Here is a 15,914-nt window from a genome sequence, read left to right on the forward strand (position 1 = left end):
GTGAGAATATTCTGGAAAATTCAAACAAATGAAATGGAAAAATTAAAATGGCGACGGATTATTTTTACTTTATATATTTTATTTATAAATTATGATTTATAAATACATATATTTAGATATGTATATATGATTGATATATATATTATTTACACATATATATTTATATATATGATACATATGATATATATTTATATATATGATATATATATATTTATATATAAGTAGGTTGTCGTTTGCTTGAAGCATTGTTGAAGAAAATTATAAGGTAAAATTAAAGCCAAGAACAATGCGAGATTTTTTTTTTTATAGAGTAAAACTCTAAACAACAGTAATTTTTTTTCCTGTTGTATCCAATGGTGTTATAGATCTCAATATATTTCAGACTTATTAGTCCTTTTTCAAGAGAAGACAGCGGAAGAGTGTTCTTCATGAGTGCAAACTTTGTCTGGCAGAGACTGATGGATATAAGTAGGTTGTCGTTTGCTTGAAGCATTGTTGAAGAAAATTATAAGGTAAAATTAAAGCCACCATTGGATACAACAGGAAAAAAATTACTGTTGTTTAGAGTTTTACTCTATAAAAAAAAACATCTCGCATTGTTCTTGGCTTTAATTTTACCTTATAATTTTCTTCAACAATGCTTCAAGCAAACGACAACCTACTTATATCCATCAGTCTCTGCCAGACAAAGTTTGCACTCATGAAGAACACTCTTCCGCTGTCTTCTCTTGAAAAAGGACTAATAAGTCTGAAATATATTGAGATCTATAACACCATTGGATACAACAGGAAAAAAAAAATTACTGTTGTTTAGAGTTTTACTCTATAAAAAAAAAATCTCGCATTGTTCTTGGCTTTAATAATGAAGTAAACTATAAAAATTATAAAAATAAAGATTAAAAATGCATTAAAGAATTAAAAACTAAAAAAATAAAAATAAAAATTACTAGCAATATAGAGTTAACATTTTGGTTAAAAACTAACTGGTGGTAAAAATATATCATAGGGAATAATGGTGGGAGATTAATAAATCTAAGAGGGGAGTTATCTACTTGGGTTGATGAAAGTTAAAAACAAACAAACGGTAAACTAAGGAAGACAAAAAAGTAAGAGATGGAAGACATCAAGTCTGTTGGAGAGAACTTGATCGTTTACAGTCTTAGTTATGCTACCATAGATAGTAGTGTCATCAGCATAAATGTCTACGAATTATGTAAGGATGTGATTTGGAAGATCATTAATGTAGATCAGGAAGAGAGTTGGGCCCAGGATGGACCCCTGAGGGACACCGGCATTAATACTGTGAGCTTCTGATTTCTGGCCATCAACCACTACTCTTATGAATATATCAGAAAGAAATGATTTAATAATTGAGAAGACATTTCCAGCTACACCGTAACTGGAGATTTTGTGAAGTAAACCTTTATGCCATACTCTATCAAAGGCCTTTGATATGTCAAGAGCAATTGCCCTAGAAAGGTAGCCTCCGCCGAGAGATTCGCTAATCTCATGAGATATAACTGTAAGCACATCTGCTGTAGATCTAGCAGAACGGAAACCATACTGCGTGTCACTAAGGAGGTTATTTTTGCTGAGATGGTTGATTACTTCTCTATTTAACACAGATTCCAGCAACTTACTCACGACGCACAGGAGACTTATTGGCCTGTGCTGGGAGAGAGATGGCCGATCACCTGAATTCTTAAATACATGGTATACTGATGAGATTTTCCAGGGTGGTGGGAAACAATTCTCCTTAATACAGGTTTAAACAGTTTTGTAAGTATGGGCGCTAGTTCTGGTTGAAGTTTTTTGAGTACTATAATTGGAATACCGTCAGGGCTGGTTGCTTTACTGGAATCAACGTTTTTGATTAGCTTGGCGATATCACACACAGATATTTGTATATCACATAGTACGTTTTCTGATAAACGAGGAAATATTGGGGGTTGGCGGCCTTGGTCGCAAAAGGTAGAATTAACTGCAAAGTTCTTGGCAAAGAGTTTGGCTTTGTCGGATGCTGACGAGATTACCTCAGGTCCATTGATGATAGTTGGGATGGAGCACACGCTTCTGTCCAGGATTCTGTTTGCTATTTGCCAAAACTGGTGGGAACCAAGCCGCTGCTTAGCTACTTTGGACTTAACGGACTGAGCATACAGCTCTATTGCGTTCTTTATTACTTTTTTACAGTAGTTGCTGGCAGTCCTGAAAGTCTTAGTACATCTGTCATTTTGGAAGCAATGGAAAAGGTGATTTCTATGCGCAATGGAAGCAGCGCATTCTGGAGAAAACATGGCTGAGTGCTAGGTTTTTGCTGGAAATTTTTCGAGGGTATGAAAAGGTCTATACCTACAATTAACCATTCCGTAAGGTCAGATACTATAGAGGACACATACGTTTTAAACATGGAACACAGAGGTATATCTGATATAAATGTACGGAAGCTATCCCAGTCAGCCATAGAGTATCGATACACTGTACAATGGAGAGGTACATCTGAGAACTTATTATATTTCATTTTTATCTTAACTGATACAACAGACTGGTCGGAAGATTCAAGTGGAGACAGAACGGAAGCTGAACACAGTTCAGGGCAAGTTGTGAGAAAAAGGTCTAGCAAACTACGTCATACTTCTTACACTTAGTCTGAGCGAGACAGAGTTTGCAAAAACAAAGAAAATGATTCAACTCTCAGAAAAACGAGCAAAATGTGGCTGTCGAATAAATTTCCTAAAGCGATGCATGAAAAATAATGAAACATATCCAATAGATACATGCGAAATATCATTACTAGAAACAGCAAACTTCTCAGATTCTACCACCTAATAAAAATACAAAAACAGCCCATCTACACAAATTTGACCCATTGTGTCAAACATAGAAGGACCACTATACAAAATATCCTGGCTACTATCACAGATACTCAAACCTCTACTTTTCACCTATCCAGGTCACTTTAACAACTCCGAGGAAGTCATACACAGGCTACAATCATCATCATCCCAACATCTACAATGCAGCAGATACGCCTTCAGCCTAGATGTTGTCTCGCTCTACACGTCAGTTCCTGCACACCCAGCAGTAGACCTAATAACAGAATACATCGCATATAATAATTAGATAGTATTGTACTTGTACCCCTCATATTAATTACTCACACCCCTTTCTATTGTTCCAGAGTGTAACCAGCAGCGCATTCTTAGGAGCCGGAAGGAATTGGTAACCTGAAGATCGTCGAGTCCCTCCTCTCAAGACCTACTGCTCAGTAGAGGCCTGCATCTTCACTCGCCTACTAGTTCCTTTCTCCTGTCTGCTCATAGGAATGTGTGTCTACTCATCTATGCGCCGCTGAATACACACTTTTGTCAATACAATCATGTCTAATATTCAGCTCACATGCCCAGTCACAGGATGTACCTGGACCTCCCAATCACTCCCTGAATCCCTCTCCAGTGTTTTGGCTGCTGCCATGACACTGCATGCGCAAACTGCCCACCCACCTCCAGCAATGCAATCTACACAACCCCCAATCCCGACCCTAAAACTCAAATCACCGTCCATCGGCGCTGGTAGCAATCCCGACCAATGGTCTGCATTCACAAGACAGTGGGCCATGTATAAAACCGGCATGGCCATACCTAATTCAATGTGTGCCACATCACTGTTCCACTATTGTGACCAGGATTTAATGAATGACCTCCTGAGAGACCTACGCGAAGATGTGTCAAAAATGGCTGAGGTAGACCTCCTTACTGCCATCAAGCGTCTGGCAGCCAGGGAGGAGAGCACTCTTGTCCATCGTATCAAGCTGAGCAAATTGACACAGGCCCCCAGCACACCAATCAGGACCTTTCTTGCAACCCTCCGAGGTCAAGCCGCGTTGTGTTAGTACACGGCAAAGTGTAAAGAGCCTAACTGTGGCCACATATATGATTACAGCAATGAAATAGTTAGGGACAACCTAATCCGTGGTATTGCCGACCCTGAAATAATGTCTGACCTCTTAGGTGACCCAAAAACAGACCGAACACTGGACGAAACTGTCACCTATATCGCCCAGAAAGAGCAAGGCAAAGCGACCAGGGCAGCCGTTGGGGATTCTACCAGCACCATAAGCGCTGTAAGCCATGCCACTAGCAAACCCCGCCATGCTCAGTCTTCTCCCGGCAGCGAGGCAGGCAGGTGCTGGGCTTGTGGGGGGTCATGGCATGGGAAGAATAACGACCGGAACTCCAGAGCTAAACTCTGCATTGCCTGGTCTAACACATGCAACAGGTGTTTAGTAAAATTCCACTTTCCCGCTAACTGCAGCAAATGCACCAGTTGTGGTACGTTGGGTCACAGAGATAAGAACTCACGGTGGTGACCCCAAAATCCCAACACCAAAGTGAAGCCAAGAGCCAGCAGAGGCACGTTTCAGATCCAGGACGAAACCGGATTCCTGTATGACCAGCTATGTGCCACCCAAAATAAAACAGCAGCCGAGCACTATGTCTATGACGGTAAATGGGTCGCAAGACCCTCTAAACCACACCCTATGATAACCGTCAGACTCACACCGCTACCGACAGATCATGACGAACTGGGCTATCCCCTTAAATCATCGAATCCTACCTCAATTGACATCCCCATGGTGGCAGATTCAGGCTGCCAGAGCTCTATCATCCCGCTTCGATCTGCCTTGGCCATGGACATCAGCAAGGATGACATGACACCTGTTCAGTTGAACATGCATGGTGCTATCAAAGAAGACCTTGGGGTTGAAGGTGAGATCTTTGTTGAAGTTTCAACCACCGATACAACTGGTGCACTGAGGACCACTAAACAGCAAGTGTTTATATCGAGGAAGATCGGTAAAGCCTTCTTATGCAGGGAAGCTCTTATAGCTCTGGGAGCCCTACCCCCTGACTTCCCCATTGTGCCTGCCAGATGGGCGGGAGATATGCTTGCTGCCATGGAAGGCGAGGAAGTAAAGCAGTGTTCATGCCCTGAGCGTGTAGATTCACCGCCTCCAATCCCTACGGCACTTCCGGATGGGATATCAGACACAGAGGAGAATGTGCCTGCCCTGAAGCAGTGGCTGTTAGATTATTACGCCTCTAGAGCCTTTAATACACGTGAGCACCAGCCACTGCCAATGATGAAATGTGTTCCGCTAGAGCTTCACGTTAACCCTAACGCCAAGCCAGTCGCCATCCACAAGCCAGCTTTGGTGCCTCTACACTGGCAGGAGAAGGTGTTCCAGGATCTGGAGCGCGACGTCAGCATTGGTGTTTTGGAGAGAGTCAGCCCTAATACGCCAGTTACCTGGTGCTTCCGCATGGTGGTAACAGCCAAAGCTGATGGCTCCCCCAGGAGGACAGTGGACTTGCAGCCACAGAACCGCCACTCCGTCAGACAAACCCATCATGCCCTTTTCACCTTGCCGACCGGGTCCCACAATACAAGAAGAAAACTGTCACGGATGCCTGGAACGGGTACCACTCTGTCCCGATCAGAGAGGGAGACCGCCACATCACCACCTTCATAACACTATGGGGTCGATATCGCTACAGAGTGGCACCGCAAGGATTCCTGGCCAGCAGGGACGCCTACAATCACCGCTTTGACTCCATCATCGCAAACGTGAAGAACAAGGTTAAGTGTGTGGATGACACCTGCATGTAGTCCGACTCAATTGAGGAAGCATTCATCCAGGCCTGTGAGTGGCTAGACCTGTTCGCCAGAAATGGAATCACACTAAACCCAAAAAAGTTCCAGTTTGCGCAAGATACGGTTACTTTTGCTGGCCTCGACATTACTCCCACCAATGTCACACCGTCAGAAAAGTTCTTAGATTCTATCCGGCACTTTCCCAAACCTATGGACATCACCGGTGCTAGGGCCTGGTTTGGATTGGTCAACCAAGCAGCGTATGCATTCTCCATGGCCAAGCGGATGCAACCCTTCCGTCATCTGCTGAAGCCATCAAATAAGTTCCAGTGGACAACAGAACTCGATGATATCTTCGAAGAATCCAAAACCAAGATTGTTGAAGAGATCAAGGAAGGAGTCCGCCTCTTTCAACCATCCCGCCCTACCTGTCTTATCACTGATTGGTCTGTCACTGGTATCGGGTACTTGATGATGCAAAAGTACTGCGGCTGCACCGGTAGAACTCCACTATGCTGTAAGGAAGGGTGGAAGCTCTGCTTGGTAGGAAGCAGATTCACACATGCTGCAGAGTCACGTTATGCACCCATCGAAGGAGAGGCCCTTGCAGTTGTCCATGCCCTGCATCAAACTCGTTATTACACGCAGGGATGTCAGGATCTGACGGTGGCTACCGACCACAAGCCACTGGTTGGGCTCCTCAATGACCTTACCATCACTGAGATTAACAATCGCCGCCTGCTCAACCTAAAAGAGAAGACTCTTGCCTATAGGTTCAAGATCATCCACATTTCTGGAAAACATAACCTTGGTGCTGACGCGGCATCACGCTACCCACCCGTAGCACCCCAATCACTAACTACAAACCAGAAGACCCAGTGGATATCGGAGAAGATGCCTCCATTTTAGCATTAATGTCCAGCACACTGTACGCCGTAACTAATGTTGTCAGATGGACCATGCTGCAGGAAGCTACATCCTCTGACACGGACCTCCAGGAGCTACAGCAGTTCATCTGTGAAGGCTTTCCATCAGACTGCAGACAGATGAAAGCCGCATTGAGTCCTTACCATCGCATCTCTAGTAGCTTGTACAACATAGATGGTGTGATATTGACAGGCAACCGTGTCATCGTTCCTACAGCACTGCGCTCACAGATTCTGGAGCCTTTGCATGCAGCCCACCAATGAGTCAGTGTCATGTGCGTGCGCCACGCAACTGACTCCGTCTATTGGCCAAACATCAGCACTGACATCCAGCGCATCAGGGACCAGTGCGCTAGCTGCCATAGGATTGCAAAGTCGAATGCCATGCAGCCACCATCTGATTTGGTGCCCCCCGAGTATCCTTTCCAGAAGATCGCCTGCGACTATTTTGCACACATCAATCAAGATTACGTAGTAGTCGTTGACAGATACTCCAATTGGCCAATGGCGTTTAGAGCAGAAAATGGTGCAGGTGGTCTTGTCAGGCGCCTCAGGGAAGTGTTTGTGACTTTTGGAGTACCTGGAGAGTTAACCTCAGATGGAGGGCCCCAGTTCACAGCTGGAAAGACGCAGGAATTCCTTCGCTCATGGGGTGTACACCACCGTCTTACCTCAGTCGCCAACCCTCACGCCAACTGCAGAGCTGAGATAGGGGTAAAGACTGTCAAGCGCATGCTGATAGATAATACATCTGCAAGTGGGTCTATTGATGTAGACAAGTTCCAGCGCGCCATGCTCATCTATCGGAACTCAATCGACCCGGAGACTAAGGCATCTCCGGCTCTCATAGTCTTCGGAAGACCTATCCGTGACCCTATCCCCATCCCCATGGGTCGGTACTGCCCTCATCCGAGATGGACAGAGACCCTTATCAACAGAGAAAAGGCTCTTGCAAAGCGACACTCCCGAGAGCATGAGAAATGGAGGGAACACACTCGATCCTTGCTTCCTCTTCGTATCGGGGATCATGTTTACTTACATAACCTGATAGGCAATCATCCAAAGCGCTGGGAAAGGACAGGCACCATCGTAGAGGTCAGGCAGTTCCACCAATATGTCGTGAAGATAGATGGCTCTGGGAGACTAACTCTGCGAAACCGCCAGCATCTTCGTAAGTTCACCCCCTTTAAAGCAGCCTCACATGAAGATATCATTGAGTCCCTCAGCCCCATCATCAGGGATGCTGTCATCCACTCAAACGGATTAGGAAAACCTACCATTAACGTTCCAACAAGGAACCCTGAATCAGCATCAGGTGAGGAAGATAAGTGCCTTGGTGCGCCCGCAAGCCCTGTTATGAAGCTAATTTTATTATTACGTATTAAGCTAACGTAATTATTACGCATGAAGTTAATTTGATTATTACATATTAAGCTAATGTAATTATTACGTGTGAAACTAATTTATTATAATGTATGAAGCTAATGTAAATATTACATATGAAGCTAATGTAATTATTACGTATGAAGCTAATATTATTTTTGCGTATGATGCTAAAGTAATTGTTACGTATGAAGCTAATGTTATTAATATGTATTAAGTTAATGTAATTATTACGTATGAAGCTTATGTTATTAGTACGTGTGATGTTAATGTAATTCTAACGTATGTTTGTATATGATAATATATAAAGTTAATGTTATTTCTCTGTATGAAGCTAATTTTATTATTACGTATGAAGCTAATTTTATATTATGTATGAATCCAATTACGTATGAAACTAATGTTATTATAATGAAGCTAATGTAATTATTACGTATGAAGCTAATTTTATTATTAGGTATGAAGCTAATATTATTACTTATTAAACTTATGCTTTTATTACGTACGTAAGTAATGTTATCATTACGTATATATATATATATATATATATATATATATATATATATATATATAAAGAGAGATATATATAAATAGATATATAGATAGATTGATAGATAGAATGATAGATAGATAGATAGATAGAGTGGCGCCAAAAAGAAAGTCTGCAATTATCATTAAAAAACAAACAAACTGAAAATTGAATGCATCTGTTTAAACAAAATATACCTCATTTGATTCGTCTTTTATTTCTCTATAATTTTACCTGTTCATATTTGACTTTTAATTGAAATATTTTAGTGTTCACGTCAATTTTAAAAATTAACTTCAAATTGAGAAGGTAAAAAGATAGTTCGCACAATGGAAAATTGCTATTTAAATGTAAATTTAGAACATTAATGCAAAACAAATACAACAGGAATATAATGAATTAGTTAATATTTAGTAGCACAACTCTTCTGCATTTTGTGGGAATTCCTTGAATTAGTCTTCGGCAAAAATAATTATGAAAGTTTTTTCCTGAACCCATGGCATCGGAGGAAATGTTATTAGCAAAATAGATGTGGGTAACTATAACGTTTGTATATTAGCACATAAATTGAGAATTAAATTTGAAATAATGGTGTCAAAAGGATACTCCATGGTTGAATGAATGAGGATAAAAGAACAGTTGTAAAATCCAATTCTATTATAAATTTATGTTTCAAATTATGTGCTAATATACAAAATGTATAATTACCAATATCTATTTTGCTAACCATTTACTCCGATGAGATGAAAATCCATGGGTGAAGGAAAAAAACTTCAAAATTATTTGTACTTTTTTGTCAAACAATAAATTTTGTTGTAAGTTTACAGAATTTAATTTAGAATTTCCATTTATATTATTGCTCTATGTCGCACATTGATCTTTTTTTATCTGCTTGGGATTGTCTTATAAATATTGATACTAAAATTGGATTTAGGTTTACAATATTATACTATCTGTAATCCTACGGCATTTCTGCATTTCATTATATATATATATATATATATATATATATATATATATATATATATATATATATATATATATATATATATATATATATATGTGTGTGTGTGCAGTCAGCACCAACCGTATTCATGGTTTAACCGGCTTCCTTCGAAGGAGGAAGTTTCATGGGAGTATGAAATTCACAAGCGGTCCCCAGTTGCATGTATATCCCCGTTAGGGGAGATGACAACGTTAGGTTTTTGCAACTTTTTGCAGGGAGGTGTCGACATCCTCCTACATACAGCACCTGCACTTCCCAAATTGGTCACCCATTTTAGTAATGACCAGGCTCAACGTTGCTTAACTTCGGTGATCTGACGGGAACCGGTGTGTCAACGTGATTATGCCGTATATTGTGTGTGTGTATACGCAGGATATACATACGTAGGATATACATACATGTGTGTGTATATGAATCTACGTATATCCTGAACTTTTTAACATGAAATTGAACGTAAAAAAACATTATTTTTGCACTTGTCTAATATTAGTTATAATTCTAATTAAGAAAATTACCTCCCTTTTCGCTCTCCATAAAAATAAAATTACTTATTGAATCTAGTCATACACACGCACGTTCGCTTTTATTATATAGAAGATACGAACGATACACAGGCTTCGTTCTTTATACAAAGCGCCTTATAGAATATGGATGTTCCAATTGTAAGATTCGACCCTTTCGTAAATAGTAGCCATCGAAGTCAACGACCTAACCCTCTTGAGAAAACGTCAAACACCATCAAACAAAGTCAAATATTTGAACGCCAGAACATTGAATGTTCAACGATGTCGAGATAAAGCCAAGCAAAAGTTTATCGTCGATGATGCAATGAAGTATGCTTTACAAAGTATAGGATTCATGAAATATTTGGCCTTTGATCTACACAGCTTGTGTGTGTGTGTGTGTGTGTGTGTGCGTGTGTGTGTGGTAATAAAAGGATAAAAATCGGACGATATGAATTCAAAATGGAAAGAAAGAAATAAAACGCTCAATCATTCGTCTGTCTAATGGGTTTTCTCCAAACGGCTCTTTTCAAATGTGAAGTATATCCCTTCAGCTCCCAGTTAATATCGGGTATTTAGGATATAAATATTATAGCTATTCCATTCGTAAATTAGTTGTAGGCTAGTTTTAATTGTGTGATATTATAGTTCGGTTTCCAGCTAATCTTAGTTCATCTGAGGATAATACAACTGTTGTATCAATTCAACATGGAAGATACATCAATGAGTGTAGGGGTTATAAAAGCTCTTTATACCGAAGTATTTCGAAGCCTAATGCTTCTCATCAGTATTGTCGATATTTTCCCTCATATGATAAGTTTTGTATTATCTCGATAAATTTCCATTTAAAGAAGGTTCAATACTTCTTGATGTCTTCATATATATATATATATATATATATATATATATATATATATATATATATATATATATATATATATATATAAATGAAAGGAAAACCTAAAATAAATAAATAAATGGTAATCAACGTTTCGTCCTTAATTCAGGCGACATTATCAGGACTGAGTGAAAAAAATGCTGAGGAAACCCATGCGATTGAAGAGGGAAAGAACTTTTGAAAAATTCCTTCCCTTTTCACTCGCATGTGGTCTATAATCTGTTTCCTCAGCATTTTTTCACTCAATCCTGATGATGTTCGCTGAGATAGGAACGAAACATTGATTACCATTTATGTAAATTAGGTTTTCCTTTTCATTAGCATAACGTCAACCGTCGTTTGTATTTTATTTTATTCATATATTCATATATATATATATATATATATATATATATATATATATATATATATATATATATATATATATATCGGATATAATTTCTTAGTAAGGTTTTTTTGAATTTCCAGAATTTATATTTAATCTTTCCCTGAAACAACGTATTTTTCCTTTTTTCCCAGCAACCAATACGTGACTGTGTATATATTTTTGTCGTTGACGATTTTCGAAATGATGCTTATGGAAAAAAGTGAAAATAACTATTCGACTTTATATTAATAAAAAAAAACTAATGATTGTGGATTGACTTTGTAGTAACTGAAATGAAAATTTACACTATATATTTATTATATACCTTTTCACTCGGAACAGACACGTATTTTCATACTCATCGTAAAAAATGTTTAGTTTTATTTGCTCTACAAGCATACAATTGCTTCAGCCATTTACGAATATTTTATATATAGTTCTCTGAATATATGTTTTTGTTATTCTTATATTTGTGAGGAACTTATCAGCGCCAAAAATGTACATACAGGCCAAATAAGAAAATTCACATCGACCTCACAGTTCGATACGTACACAATTTAGAAACCTTTTTACAACCTGCTATTATATTTTATGCGCCACCTACATAATACCGAATCATCAATACAAATAACCTTGAAGTTTTAGAGTACAATTATTTTAATAAATATACTAAACTTAGCTGATCATATTTCCTGTGATATTTTCCTTTATACAGGCGTAACATTGTAAAAAATGACCAATTTTCGATTTGTTTTACTATTCAGCAGTTTATATATAAATAGCGACAGTATCTATATATCTATAAAAGTGAAAGTGTCTGTGTGTGTGTGTGTTTGTGTGTGTGTGTTTGTGTGTGTGTCTGTGTACATTTACCTACTCAATAACTCTATCAATATTTAGCCTACAGACTCGAAATTTGATATACAGGGTACTGCGATTCGGGAAAATCGATGTGATTGATTTTTAGCCAGGAATTTTGCGATTAATAGGGTCAAAGTTCAACGATTTGACCTTTGAGAACTCTACCAAACTCCTCCGACAATTTTGGGTCTACACACTTGAAATTTTAGATATAAGTTCCTTGGACATGGATCTAATTTAATAACTTGATTTGAGCCCTAACAATAAATGTTAAGGGGTCACAAAAGGGGTCAAAGTTAAAAAAAATTTGACCTCTGCGGTCTCTTCCAAATTATTCAGACAATTTCTGGTCTAAATATTTGAAATTTTACATAAACGATATTCAGAGATAGAGCAAGTTTTTTCATCGGTTTGGGTCGAAAATTTTTAGTTACTAATATATAAACGTATGTATATATGTATGTATGTTTGCATGTCTGCCTTAAACTTTCAATAGAGGCGGACGATTTTACTAAGATCAGTATCGTTTTAGAGTTCGACCTTTCATACGACAAATATAGAAAAATTGGCTAAAAACATTAATATCTTCCCCTTCAACTAGGCACTTTTCTACGGAGGGGGCAATTTTTTCGTCGATATTTTTAAAAGTTATTCTCTCCTTTAGATTGTCTTGCTTAACTTAAAAAAATGTCGCTTTCGTTTTGGCGGTGGTCGTAACAGCATAGACGTTAGGTTTTTACCCCGTTCATTTCCTCCTTCGCGGTACGGGTTCGAGCCTGCCTTCCTACTACCACATTTTTTTTGTTGCTTTTTTTTTGTTCAACAGACACATCCAGACACCCGGGCAACGCCGCGCTGAAATGCTAGTAGTTGTAATAAAGAATAGTTGCAAAACACCCCCACTCTTCCCATGTTAAATAATAATTTGGAAATAATAACGTTAATATTTCAGTGCGCAGGTCAAAATCTGCAAAAGAAGCGATTTGTGTTTATTTGTTTACGTTGTTATGAGTTAATGTTTATGCGCGCATGCGCAACCGGATGTCGTAAACCGGAAAGTGGATTACATCGCTCGTTACAAGGCCATTTGAGTTTTATAACTATATAGATATACAATAAAAAGGTACTTTAACTTGAAAATCCTATAAGAAATAGCATGATTCGTATTCTACGTAAGCATTGGAAATTTGTATTAATCAAACTACTTTTATAATCTTTATATTCACAATGATCGGATAGAAATGTTAAATTATGTTACTTGTAGTTATTACCGTCTATAGTAAGGAGCGAACCCTTAATCCCCAGAAGGTTATCACTTAAAACTAACCGACACCGTTATCGGTTACGCCATCGCCACAATGCTGAATCTATGTGCCTGCTAAAGTATTTTAATGGAAAGTGCTCTTCTGACCTAATAACACTTGCGCTCGCTCGACGTATAATCTCCCGATTAATCTGAAAAGCAATAAAATCTCACACTCTCTGTTGAAGTCATTAGATGTCAGAGAGTCTTCTACTCCAATAGTTTCTCCCCTCGGGCTTCTAGTCCCTGGAATTATCTCCCTGTTTCATGCTTCCCTGGCTGTACTAACCTGCAGAAGTTTAAATGTAATATGAACAGACATCTTGCTGCTCAATATTGCATGCCTATACCTGTTTTGCAAATACTTTAATGGAATGTGCTCTGATGAACTCATAACACTTGTGCCCCCCCAACGTACATACCGCTGATTAACCCAAAAATCAGTAAAAATCCTACCCCATAACAGTTGAGATCTTTAGATGCCGGGAAGCTTACTCTAAGAGTTTAATCCCTTGGACTGCTATGCATTATGATTCTCTTCCTGTTTCATGTTCCTCTGACTTTACTAACCTGCAGAAGTTTAAATGTAACGTAAACAAACATCTTGCTGTTCAACTCTCAACAATCCCGTGTTAGACACGATCTTAAATAGTAGCCCCCTACGTTCCTAGTGGCAATATATATTATTTCGAGCCGAGAAAGTGTAAAAAAGTTGTTGTTTATAAGTTCGGTAAAGTTGCTATTTTTATTTTTTTTTACAAAAGAGTCACCACTTTTCAAGGCCCGGAGGCCACTCGAGGATAAGGGTTAATGAGTGTACATTGGTCAAGGGAACATGTAGTCATCTTTCTTTAGTAGTGGAAATTTGGTAACTTGAGAGAACGGCTCATCAAGAATGTGTTCACGTTGGACTTGAAGACAACCATATTATGGTCAGTTGGAAAGCAGGAAAATGGAACAGAGTTCCACAGGCATTCCACAGGCGTGCAGTTCTAAGAAAGAAGCTTTGTTCATGGAATCTATGTTTAGGTTTAGGCACAGATAAAGAGTGGGGGAAATTATTGATAGTGGTTTCAGTTAGACGAGTGTTTTTCGTGAAAGTCAGGACATGGGGGAGATTAGACGAATCAACAAATATTTTGTAAACCGGTTGTGTGCATTCTCGGCGATCGGAACATGGATAGATTTTTATGAACATATATAGGAAAATGTGGTTTTATTAAGAACTGGCAGACCGCCAGGTGTGACCCGGTCATAAGATACGCTTAAATATGATATTTTAATTTTTTATATATGTCGTATTTATTATTATAGAGACAATTCTCTATTGAGTATTATATTATACCTAATATATAGTAGTTCCTTGTTCCGCGTAACAAAAGAGTAAAAAAGAAAATATAATACAGGAAGGCTTTATATAAACAGTCAAAATGATAGAGTAATCTATTTCGCGGGCTAAGCAGATGAGGCACAAAAGCTACGACAAAATGCCAGAGAAATATCTAAGGCATTTGATGCTAGTAATTAAGAGGGCTATGACAAGAGAATATTCTTCTCATTATCTTGACCCTCGAATATATATCAGTTAATATCTTATATGTTTTTATATAGACTGATGTGGTTCTCGATTGATTAACTGTGTCGGATATATCCTCGAAAGTCAAAACAATGAAAAGAATATTATGTTAACACAGACCTAGTAATTAAAAGATGTCAACGCCGTTTAGGCAAATAAGTAAACCGAATAATGAATTCTGCACGAGTTCAATGAACAAATGTTTGATTCATTTAATTTCAACTAAAACCATTTACGTTATTCTCTAAAGAAATGTTAAAGTCTTACCTGTAATGCCAAACTAATGATTAAAATAAATGGCGGATAATCCAAGACGTTGTATTGTAATTCATTTTGGGGTTTCTCCGTCGTCATCTTTTCTTCTTGTTTCTCTTTGGGACATAGTGGCTCCAATTTGGTTTCTTCACAGTTATCCATCATGAAATTTATGTAATTTGTGCGTTATGCGTCCAAATTCCTATTATGAAATGTATGCGAATGGTTGAAAACAACGTAGTACTTCTCAGCACACGATAGTATTAAGTGTTTATTATTTTTACCTAACTATGCTACAATTGAATGAAAAGATAGGAAGAATTAATTTTTTCGAAAACCAAACAATACCAGATAGCTGTAAACTAAGTGTTAGTGAGAATCTACGAATTATTAATAAAGATACGTTTTTAACGAAAAAAACCCCCCAAAAAACAAAAACAAAACAATACCATATATATAAGAGTAATTTTGATCAGTATTTCATTAGTTTTTATACAAAAACCCAATTATATTGAAGTAAATATACCGACACAACAATGTAAAGTGGATCGGAGTAATACATATGCATATGTATATATATATATATATTTGATAAAAAGCTATAATCTTTTGCTTCTTTCGTAATTCGAAACTGTATGTCTGTGTGTGTGTC

General features: G+C 38.2%; 1 pseudogene; it reads right to left on the reverse strand.

Moving 5' to 3' along the window:
* Positions 1-9,733: 9,733 nt before the first annotated feature.
* Positions 9,734-9,852, reverse strand: LOC145255071 (5S ribosomal RNA; annotated as a pseudogene).
* Positions 9,853-15,914: the final 6,062 nt, after the last annotated feature.

Source organism: Euprymna scolopes, chromosome 30 (genome assembly GCF_053919585.1).
Source record: "Euprymna scolopes isolate OS-2025 chromosome 30, ASM5391958v1, whole genome shotgun sequence".
In the NCBI taxonomy this organism is placed as follows: Eukaryota; Metazoa; Mollusca; class Cephalopoda; order Sepiida; family Sepiolidae; genus Euprymna; species Euprymna scolopes.